The sequence below is a fragment of the Myotis lucifugus genome, unplaced genomic scaffold (assembly GCF_000147115.1).
Source record: "Myotis lucifugus unplaced genomic scaffold, Myoluc2.0 scaffold_128, whole genome shotgun sequence".
NCBI lineage: Eukaryota > Metazoa > Chordata > Mammalia > Chiroptera > Vespertilionidae > Myotis > Myotis lucifugus.
The window spans coordinates 3,026,710-3,038,370 of NW_005871176.1; the positions used below are offsets into that span (position 1 = coordinate 3,026,710).

At 41.6% G+C, this 11,661-nt stretch overlaps 1 protein-coding gene and 1 pseudogene across 2 annotated transcripts in view; one reads left to right on the top strand and one right to left on the bottom strand.

Annotated features, from left to right (window-relative positions):
- The window catches only part of LUZP1 (leucine zipper protein 1), a 79,453-nt gene that overhangs the window by 39,255 nt on the left and 28,537 nt on the right, over positions 1–11,661 (bottom strand). Inside the window, exon 1 of one of the 2 annotated variants that reach the window (XM_023758364.1) lies at positions 591–689. The exons of the other annotated variant lie outside the window; for it this stretch is intronic. The gene's annotated coding sequence lies outside the window, so the exon portion shown is untranslated. Of the gene's footprint in view, positions 1–590; positions 690–11,661 lie in introns of those variants that run through there. 2 annotated transcript variants of the gene reach the window in all.
- Positions 610–1,695, top strand: LOC102442574 (annotated as a pseudogene).

Here is an 11,661-nt window from a genome sequence, read left to right on the forward strand (position 1 = left end):
CCTGGGAGAGATCAATTGGGGGGGAAATGAGACATGTAATACTTTAAACAATAAAGAATTAAAAAAAATTTTTTTTTTAAAAATCATCATTTGGGCTCTTTTTCCTAGAGGGTCACTCACTGGCTTTATTCTGGGTTCTGTTCATTTGTTACTTCTCAGAGAAGTCTTCCCTATCATCCCTAAGTGAGACCCTCTCTAAAAATAAGCATACACACCCAGCCCCAGCCAGGTGGCTCAATTGATTGGGCATCATCCTGTGCACATCATCCTGTGCACAAAAATATTGCCAGTTCAATTCCTGGTCAGGGCACATGGCCATGATGCAGCTCAATCTGCAGGAGGCAGCCCATCGACCGATGTTTCACTCTCACATCAATGTTTCTCTAATATCTCTCTCTCTCTCTCTCTCTCTCTCTCTCTCTCTCTGAAAAATTAATTAATTAAAAATATTAAATAAATCAATAAAAATAAACACCCCGAAAACAAGAGGCTGAGGACTGGCTTAGCAATAAACCAGTTCACGCTGGAGCCCAGCAAGGGAGCATCTCGGTCAGACCCAGCCGCTCCACAGCACTCTGAGGAAAACCTACTACTAAATGGACGCCGTCTGTCATCATGGGTAAAGGAGACCCCAACAAGCCAGGGGGCAAGATGTCCTCGAATGCTTTCTTCATGCAAACCTGCCGGGAAGAGCACAAGAAGAAACATCCCAACTCTTCCATCAATTTTTCCAAATTCTCCAAGAAATGTTCAGAGAGATGGAAGACCATGTCTGCAAAGGAAAAGTCAAAAGTTCAAAGATATGGCAAAGAGTGACAAAGCTCGCTATGACCGGGAGATGAAAAATTATGTTCTCCCCAAAGGTGACAAGAAGGGAAAGAAAAAAGTTCCCAATGCTCCTAAAAGGCTTCCATCAGCCTTCTTCCTGTTTTGCTCTGAACATTGCCCAAAAATCAAAAGTGAACACCCTGGTTTATCCATTGGGGATACTGCAAAAAAAAACTGGGTGAAATGCGGTCTGAGCAATCAGCCAAAGATAAGCAACCATATGAACAAAAAGCATCTAAGCTAAAGGAGAAATATGAAAAGGATATTGCTGCATACTGTGCCAAGGGCAAACGTGAAGTGGGAAAGAAGGGCCCTGGCAGGCCAACTGGCTCAAAGAAGAAAAATGAACCAGAAGATGAGGAGGAGGAGGAAGAGGAAGATGATGATGATGATGATGAAGAAGAAGAAGATGAAGATGAAGAATAAAGGCTGTCCTGTAATGATGTGTGTGGAGTATGTGTGTGTGCTCTCAGGCAATTGTTTTGCTAAGAATGTGAATTCAGCCCTAGCTGGTTTGGCTCAGTGGAAAGAGCATCAGCCTGCAGACTGAAGGGTCTTGGGTTCAATTCCAGTCAAGGGCACATGCAGGCTCCATCCCCAGTAGGGGGAGTGCAGGATGCCGCCAATCAATGATTCTCTCTCATCACTGATGTTTCTCTCTCTCTCTCTCTCTCTCTCTCTCTCTCTCTCTCTCTCTCTCTCCCCTCCCTCTCTCCCTCTCCATTCCTCTTTGAATCAACCAATATATTTCTTTTTGTAAAAAGAATGTGAATTCAAGTGCAGCTCAATATTAGCTTCAGTGTAAAAACTGTACAGATTTTTGTATAGCTGATAAGATTCTTTGTAGAGAAAATACTTTTATAAAAATGCAGGTTGTAGCTTTTTGAGGGGCTACTACATATAGTTAGATTTTAAGGCTTCTGATGTTAAATGTTTCTAAATATTTAATGGTTTCTTTAATTTCTTGTGTATGGCAGCACAGCAAACTCATAGGAATTAGTATCAATAGTAAATTTTGGGTATTCTAGATTGTTGCATTTTGTGTTTTTTATTTTGTAATAAAATTATGTATATTAAACAAATAAAAAATAAAACCTTCTGTAATGTGCTACTTGCTTCTCCTGTTTTATTTCTCCCATGGTACTTAGCCTTACCTGAGAGTCACTGTATTTTATATTTATTTGCACTCTCCCTCACTAGAATGTAAGCTCTACAATATCAGAAAAAAAGGCTTTCCACCACTACCACTATATTCCTAGCACCCAGAACCATACCTAGCATGTAGTAGGTGCTCCATAAATGTTTACAGGTGAATAAAGCACTACCTTCAACAAACAAAATAAGTTCATCTTTTCATCCTATCCTATTCAGTTCACCTGCCACACTCACTGTCATCGAACATTTCACCCTGGGTGGCAAGTCTTCCTTTTGATGGTTACATCATTCAGGAAACTGAATCTAGGTGCCAAACCCAGAGAGGCACCCTGCCACCTGATTTCACTACTTGTGGTAACCTGAGATTCTCCCCTCTCAACTAAACTGCAATAGAGGTTTAAAAGTACATCCTACAAATGTTTCCAAATGACTTATACATACTGTATAGGAATGACTTGGCTTCTACTATGTGAGGAGTCAAATACAATGTTGTCAAACACCAGTGTGAGAACTGCAAGTTTCAACAAAAGCAGAACATAGTATGTTGGCAGCCACTATCACTTCACTCTATTCTGTATCAAGTCAGCCAAACATTTTCTGTCAAGACTCAGCTAACTCTCACCACACACAAATATTTGTCTATTCATTTGCTTATCACAATAATATCTTATAAAGCACATACTATGCCATATAAATATATATATATATATATATATATAATCACCCTAATCCTCAAAACAGTTCTTCCTACAAGATAGGTATTATTATCTCCTTTTTATAGATGAGGAATTTGAAGCTCCAAAAAGTAATTTGTAAGATTTGTAAGTAATAAATAAATAGCAGGCTGGGATTCAAACTCAGGTCTACTGGAGTTTAAATTCTTGCTTTTTTTCATTGTAACACTTTCATTCCTAAGGCTCCCCCCACCTCCCATCGCCTATGCTACATCTGCCATTCAATACACCTGATAAATGTTAACTGATTCCAAGAGAGTTAAATAAGATATTTTATTTCAAACACAAGAATCTGCCTAAGATGAAATTCTTTAGTCCAACTTTAGTTTTAAAACAAAAAATCAAGTTCACTCAACTCCCTTTGAATAAATAGTATTGGAAAATATAGCCTTTTCAGTTTAAAAAAAAAAAATACTGGGTTCATTCCAAAATGGAACCTATCAAAACATAATGTATTACTATGGAAATCTGAATATAAAGCAAGTGAAACCACAAAAGCAGTGTTGTTTAATACACCAAGAGGTGGACATGAAGTAAAATCTGAACTCAAGTTGCAGCTCTAAAATAGTTCTTGCCTCCCCAACTAACAATGGTACCCTAAAAATCAAATGTAATAATGCCTTTAAAAACACTTCATAAACTGTAAAGTGTTATACAAAGGTAATTAATAGTGTAATTTGAACCTGGATGACAGACTAAAAGCCTAATGCAGGGGTGGGCAACCCCTGGCACGTGTGCCAAACATGGCATGCCAGTAACTTTTGCTGGCATGCGAAACCCTCTCTTATAATCTTCCATTTACAATTCTTTTCTTAATATCGACTTTTTTATTTTTCAGATAAATTCAGTGTAGGTGCATCTTAGATAAATAAATAATCTACACTAATAAAAGACAAAGATGCTAATTGACCATACCTTCACTATGCCAAGCCACACCCACCAGCCCATCAGAGCGACTATATGCAAATTAACCCAACCAAGATGGCGGCCAGCAGCCATAGAGCTGGAGCAAGCAGGAGGCTTGGTTGCCCGGGTGATGGAGGAAGCCAAGCTTCCCGCCAGCCCTGAGCCGGCTGCGGCCTCCACTCATGGCAACAAAGTTTCAATTATAGAAGACAAATAAATCCCAGATACCTGCTTCCAGCCAGCCTCCACTGGGAGCTTGGGTGGCTGGGGGCCATGGCCAGCCTGCAAACAGCCATCAGCCCCTCACCCAGGATGGCCACACCCTCATGGGGTGAGGGTCTCCGCTGGGGGGCTTGGCCAGCCTGCAAATAGCCATCAGCCCCTCACCCAGGCTGGCCAGGCACTCCTATATAATAAAAGGGTAATATGCAAATTGACCCTAACAGCAGAACTACTGGGAATGACTGGTCACTATGACACACACTAACCACCAGGGGGCAGATGCTCAATGCAGGAGCTGCCCTCTGGTGGTCAGTGCGCTCCCACAGGGGGAGCTCTGCTCAGCCACAAGCCAGGCTGATGGCTGCCAGTACAGCGGTGGTGGTGGGAGCCTCTCCCGCCTCCTCAGCAGCGCTAAGGATGTCCGACTACAGCTTAGGCCTGCTCCCCGCTGGCAAGTGGACATTCCCCAAGGGCTCCCGGGCTGCCAGAGGGATGTCTGACTGCCAGCTTAGGCCCAATCCCTCAGGGAGCGGGCCTAAGCCAGCAGGTGGTCATCCCCCGAGGGGTCGCAGACTGCGAGAGGGCACAGGCCGGGCTGAGGGACCCCCCAAGTGCACAAATTTTTGTGCACCGGGCCTCTAGTTTTACATAACAAGTTATCTTAAAGGCCATAGACATGGATTGACGAGAGAGGGGAAGAGCAATTTCTATGCCTCTGCCTTAACTCTCCCTGCCTTCCTAGATCCGACCAGTATTTTGGTTTCATCCACATACGCTTGTGAATCTTTGTTCTCAGTGATGAATTTTGTTAAGTCTCGTAATAGGAGTAGCCTGACAGATGAAAATAGTAGCTCGTGCATATCTCTGAAGGTCACAAAATATAAACCTGATGTAAAATCTCTGTCATCAGTGATGCAGCAGCAAAAGTCCCACTGATAATATCAAACGGAGTCATAAAGTTTTCTGTCGGACTATCAGTGTACATGTACACATTAAAAAATAAATGTATTTTTCATCATCATATACTGTTTTTGTCGCTCGAATGAACTTTATTATTTCTTCAAGGTTCTTCACATACATACACTTAAGAGATATCAAGTAGGCGTAACATGTTCTCAAAAAATTAGGGTTGGCACACAGAAGAATTTTGAGTCAGAGATTTTGCTGGTTTTGGCACACATTCACAAAAAGGTTGCCCACCCCTGGCCTAATGTAAGATTCAACCTATAAGATCAACATTATTAAAAGTCCCAAATGTATCTGGATCATTAAAAGAGGTAAATGTCCTAAACTCCAACTAGTTTATCCTTAAGAAAGAGAGGATGTGTTTACCCAATTATGAATCTTTTTATGTCTAAGTCCTATTTCTCCAACTACATTATTAAGTTTCTTGATGGCAGAGAACTGAGATGTAAACATCAATATATTGTTTTGTTTTGAGAAGGACTAACAATGATCTCACCGCAAGGAATGGGGGTAGTGGCAAGGAGACTGAATTCTTCTATATCCACATAATAATGCCCTCCTTTCATGCTAAGGAACTTATCCATTCAGAACAGTAGTTGCCAGATCTATAAAATGGGTTGATAAGAGTCCAGATAATTTCTTCCAGCTATAAAAGCTATGATTCTTAGGGAAGCCAATAAACACTATCAGCATAAGCCTATATATTGGCTTTGTCCTCCACAGCTAACGAGAACTAAGCAGAGTACAGAAAAAACTCTCAATCTTAAATAAAAGATTACTGGTATATATAGCATTGGTCCTAGTTAATGCCATAAAAGTGCATTTTATCAATGAGATTGGTAAGGAATGATAAAATATTTTTAAAGTAAGTGGGGTATGGGTAGGTGAAAGAGGTGAATTAATGAGTGAAGAGTTAGCTACTTAGTTAAGGAGCTATTGGAATTGTGTATATGTATATGTGGTTGTATTTTAAATAATGACCAAGATAAGAAAATCTCATCATTAGGCTCACCATTATTTTTAGCCCTCAAACATAAATGAGCATTGCCCTATCAAAATTCAGATTATAAAGATAACAATGAGATTTTCAATCTTACATTTTCACATCAGCATAGCCTTTTTTCTTATAGTTTCAACATTTCCCCCAATCCATCTCTCAACAACAAAATCCTCCAAGTAGTCAGCATCTACTAAATATACAAACCCCACCCCATCAAACTTCCTAAGGAAATAAAATTACTTAAAAGAATGTTGTTTTCCTGATTCATTCATTTTCTGCATCTGTTTCTATATCTATATACAAACCATGTGCCAGAATCACAATTCAATTTTACATCTGCAAGTGATCAAGGCTGTTATAATTTCAAAGAATAAACGTGTGCACACAGTAGACAATATTAGCTGAATATATACAGATTTAGAATACAAGTGACCAAAATACAAATAAGATTTATGAGAAGTACCCACTACAACTACAGACTAAAGTATAAGTTCTTTAGTCTGTCACTCAAGGCCCTGGCATGCTGGCCATTATCTTTTTTCCTTTTCTGGACAGACTGACATATTCATTATTTCCTAAGTACAAACTCCTTCATGTTACACCTTTGCCCAGACATTTCACCTGCCTGGAATTACCTCCATCTCATCAAACCTATTCAAAAACAATTCAAATGTCACTTCCTCAGAAATGCCTTCCCTGACAATCCTAGCCAAAGCTGCACTCGTTTTCTCTCTTGTTACTCCCTACTGTATCAAACTGTTTTATTTTCCTCTCTCTATCTGAAAGTATTCTGTTGATATTTTTACTGCTTGTCTCTCCCAACTAGCATGTAAGCTCCATGAAGACAAGAATTCTGCCAGTCTTGGTCACCACTGTACCCCAGTACCTAGAACACTACCTGGCATGCAGAAGACAGTCAATAATTAACCAAACAAGAGAGATTGAATTTGTTTCCTCTCAGCTAATGCTATAGTTCTTCTCAAGAGCATGAATAATGTTTTCTTCTTCATCTCCCACAGCATCTAACCAACTAACTGCACTAGAATCACCCAATAAATGCCCAACTATAGTCTTTTCTGGCATACCCTTCCAGTTATATCTTTAATTGAGTAAAAAATATGCTTTAGCCCCCACTGGTTTAGTTCACTGGATCGAGTGTCAGCCCACGGATTGAAGGGTTATCAAATAGTTAAGAAAAATTGGATACAGATATTTAGCTACACAAATATGAGGCAAACAGTTAACAATTATTGAATACAGGTGAAAGGTATGAGTATTTATTAGACTACTGTTTTATCTTTTCTGTAAGTTTGAAATTTTTCATAAGAAGTAGTTTGAAATTTTTCATAAGAAGTTGATTAGTATGTGGCCCTAACTGGTTTGGCTCAGTGGACAGAGCGTCAGCCTGCAGACTCAAGGGTCCCCGGTTCGATTCCGGTCAAGGGCAGGTACCTTGGTTGCAGGCACATACCCAGTAGGGGGTGTGCAGGAGGCAGCTGATCGATGTTTCTCTCTCATTGATGTTTCTAACTCTCTATCCCTCTCCCTTCCTCCCTGTAAAAAATCAATAAAATATATTTTTTTAAAGATTGATATGTGCATTTCTCTAAGCTGTAACTACTTGGTAGGTTTGCAATACAAGTTTTAACATATAATTAGACAAAAACTGATCCTGAGATTATTCTAGGATCCACAAATTGAACCACTAAAAACACAAGAAATACCAGCAAAAGAGGTAAGGAACAGTAAAAACTATCCAAGGCAAAGACAACTAACTTCTAGTCTCGACTAGGCCACATCCTTTCTTCTTAAGTAGCTCTGGGCTCAGAAGAGTCTGGGCTCAGAAACGTCTATGATGGGAAACTAAACCACAGAATTGCAGTGACAATATATATGAATAGAGCTCTCTAAGTTCACAAGTATTTTGAAAATACAATTTGGTTTTTATTGCTGTTATTATTAAAGCAGATGTTAACAACTATAATCACAACCACCAAAGTATAACTGATTCAGACAAGGATCATTGGTGGATGCTAAAACCATTTGGTAGAAGAATAGGATATTCACATTGTTTAAAAGTCACTCCACAAATTACTTACATAGAACAGTAGGTACCTTTACAATGGAGATCAAATTTACCATCAACATTAATGGGACAGACTAATATTATGTGCCTCCCCATATGACACAGCATCATCTATGTAGTATTTCTTACTAAAAATGTTTACACTGCATCTAAACATGAGAAAACAATCAGACAAATCCAATTTGAAACTACACCATAACTTGACAAGTGGCAGTTTCTTACAGGTTAGTTGCAATGTGGAACCTGAAGCCATATACATTAACTTTTTAAATTGTTACATTAAAACCAATTGGTCTACCTTGCCCTTTGAATGGATCTTTTACCCAAGCATGACTTTATAAAATCATGCATTGATCATTTGGAATACTAGTTCACTAAGCTGACAGATATGTGGACCTTCTAATTGTTGATACATTTCACTGTCCAATATAAAAAAAAATCACTTTGGCCCTAGCCAGTTTGCTCAGTGGATAGAGCACTGGCTGTGGGACTGAAAGATCCAGAGTTTGCCCTAACCGGTTTGGCTCAGTGGATAGAGCGTTGGCCTGAGGACTGGGGGGTCCCAGGTTCGATTCTGGTCAAGGGCATGTACCTTGGTTGCGGGCACATCCCCAGTAGGGGGTGTGCAGGAGGCAGCTGATCGATGTTTCTCTCATCGATGTTTCTAACTCTCTGTACCTCTCCTTTCCTCTCTGTAAAAAATCAATAAAATATATATATAAAAAAAAGATCCAGAGTTTGATTTTGGTCAAGGCACATGCCTCAGTTGCAGGCTGGATCCCTGGCCCTGGTCCAGGCGCATGTGGGAGGCAACCAATTGATGTTTCTGTCTCTCCTCCTCCCTTCCATTCTCTAAAAAATCAATGGAGCCCAGTCGATGTGGTTCAGTGGTTGAGCACTGACCTATGATTCTCTCTCATCATTAATGTTTCTATTTCACACAACTTTAGTGGTGATCTTAAAGACTATCTATCCAAATCACTTTTCAGATGAGAAAACCGAGACCCTGAAAAATTACATGCATGCCAAGGTCATACTATCTGGCTATGGCAATGCTAGGTCTAAAACTCAAATTTCCCCAGTTCCTAGTCAAATACTCAACTACCTTTCGTATAACCCAAGGCTTCTAGAACTGCATAACTTCAGTGTAACCTGTAGTATGGCAATCACTTCAATCAACAAATGCTCTTTCAGAACCTCTAGTTCTACTATTTCGTATATATGTATGAGTTGGGCAACGAATTCTAGGCATATAGATCCAAAAACTCAGGGAAAATATTTGCAAGTCATGTATCTAATCAGATACTAGCATCCAAAATATACAGAGAACTCTTACAACTCAACAATAAAAAGACAAATAGCCAGCTCTAGCCAATTTGGCTCAGTGGATAGAGCATCAGCCTGTGGACTAAACCGTTCCGGGTTCGATTCCAATCAAGGGCACATGTCCACTGAGCTAAACCAGCTAAGGCTGCACTTATATTGTTATAATCATCTGATTACCTTTGTCACTTATATATATTATGAATAGCATAAGAGTATTTATCTCTATATTCCTACTTAGAGGACATGCCTTGCTCAATAATATTGAATTGAGACTCTGGTGCATTAACCTTGTGTTGGTATTTCTCTTTTTCCTAAGAGGGCATGAGTGAGAAGCTCACTTTTGTGTGTCTCTGTGTGTTTTAAAACAAACAAATAAAAATATATATTACTATAATTCACATGCTATAAAATTTTAGAGTGTACATTTTATTGTTTTTTTTTTCCAGTATATTCACAGGGTTGTGCAACCATTATCATTATAATTTCAGATCATTTAATCATTCCAAAAAGACACCCATGCCCTTAGCAGTAACTCTCCATTTTCCCCTACCTCCCTTATCTCCAATCCCTGGCAACAATAATCTATTTTCTGTCTCTATGGATTTACCTATTCTGGACAATTCACATAAATAGAATCATACAATATGTAGACTTTTGTGTCTGGCTTCTTTTACTTACCACTATGTTTTCAAGGTTTATCCATATCATAGCATATATCAGTATCAGGTTCGATTCCAGTCAAGGGCACATGCCCAGGTTGTGGGCTCAATCCCCAGTAGGGGGCAGTAGGGGGCATGCAAGAGGCAACCAATCAATGATTCTTTCTCATCACATTGATGTTTCTATCTCTCTCTCCCTCTCCCTTCCTCTCTGAAATCAATAAAAATATATATATGCAACAACAGAAGTACAAAGTAGAGAAGGAGTTGACTTATTATGGAATCAGGAAAGGTTTCATAGAAGCAAAGATGTCTAAACTACATATTAACCCTTCGTACGCCATAATTGTCTACAGACGCAAGCGGGATGGTTTCTGTTTTGGATGCGTGGCAGTTAACTGATTAAAGAATGAGTAAAAGTCCTCTCCAGCAGATTATGTGTGCGTGTTGTGTGTGTGCGTGTATATATATATATATACACACGCACACACACACCAGGTACATATATATATACATATGTATACATATCCTATCTAATAAAAGAGAAACATGGTAATTAGCGCACGACTGCTACCCTTCCCATTGGCTAATCAGGGCAATATGCAAATTAATTGCCAGCCAAGATGGTAGCCGGCAGCCAGGCATGCGACATGAGGCTGGCTTGCTTCAGTGAAGGAGGACTCCAACATTCCCCGCCTGCCTTGCCGGCCTCTGAGCTGGCAGTTTAAAACATTGTAACAAATATAGAAGCTAAACAAAACCCCAGAAACCAGCTTTCAGCTGGCCGGGATCTCAGAGCTGGAGATGATACAGTGTTTCGATTATAGAACCGAAACAAACCAGATACCTGCTTTCAGCAGCAGAGGCCTTGGCCCAGAATAGAAAAAAAGGAGCGGTTGGGAGCTTCAGTCACCCACCAGCCTGAAAACAGCCCTCAGCCCCTCACCCAGACTGGCCAGGCACCCCAGTGGGGACCCCCATCCTGAAGGGTGTGTGACCAGCTGCAAACAGCCATCATCCCCTCATCCAGGCTGGCCAGGCACCCCAGTGGGGACCCCCACCCTGATCCAGGACACCCTTCAGGGCAAACCAGCCAGCCCCTACCCATGCACCAGGCCTCTATCCTATATAGTAAAAGGGTAATATGCCTCCCGGCACCGGGATCAGCGTGACAGGGGGCAGCGCCCAAACCCCCTGATCGCCCTGCGGCTGTGTGTGTGACAGGGGGCGGGGCCACAACCTCCCTATCCGCCCTGCTCTGTTCGTGACAGGGGAAGGCCCCCAAACCCCCTTAATAAACCTCTTCTTTCCTAAAAGGGGGACTCCCCCACCCCCCTATCCCCCTGCCGCTCTTTGTTTACAGGTGCGCCCCCCAACCCCCCCCACGGCCCCTTCTCTGTTTTGGGGGGGGGGGGGGGTAAAGCCATAACCTCCCCCTTCGCCCTGCCCCGAGTGTGAGAAGTGCGGCCCCCCAACCCCCTGATTCGCCCTGCTGTGTGTGTGACAGGGGACGGTGCCCCAACTCCCCTATCGGCCCTACTCTGTGCGTGAAAGGGGGCAGCACCCCAACCCCCTGATTGGCCCTGCTCTGTGCGTGACAGGGTACGGAGCCCCAACCCCTCTGATTGGCCCTGCTCTGTGCGTGACAGGGGGCAGCCCCCCAACCCCCTGATTGCCCTGCTCTGTGCATGACAGGGGGTGGCGCCACAACCTCCCCATTGACCCTCCTTGAGTGTGACAGGGGCGGTGCCCCAACCCCCCAATTGCCCTACCCTGAGC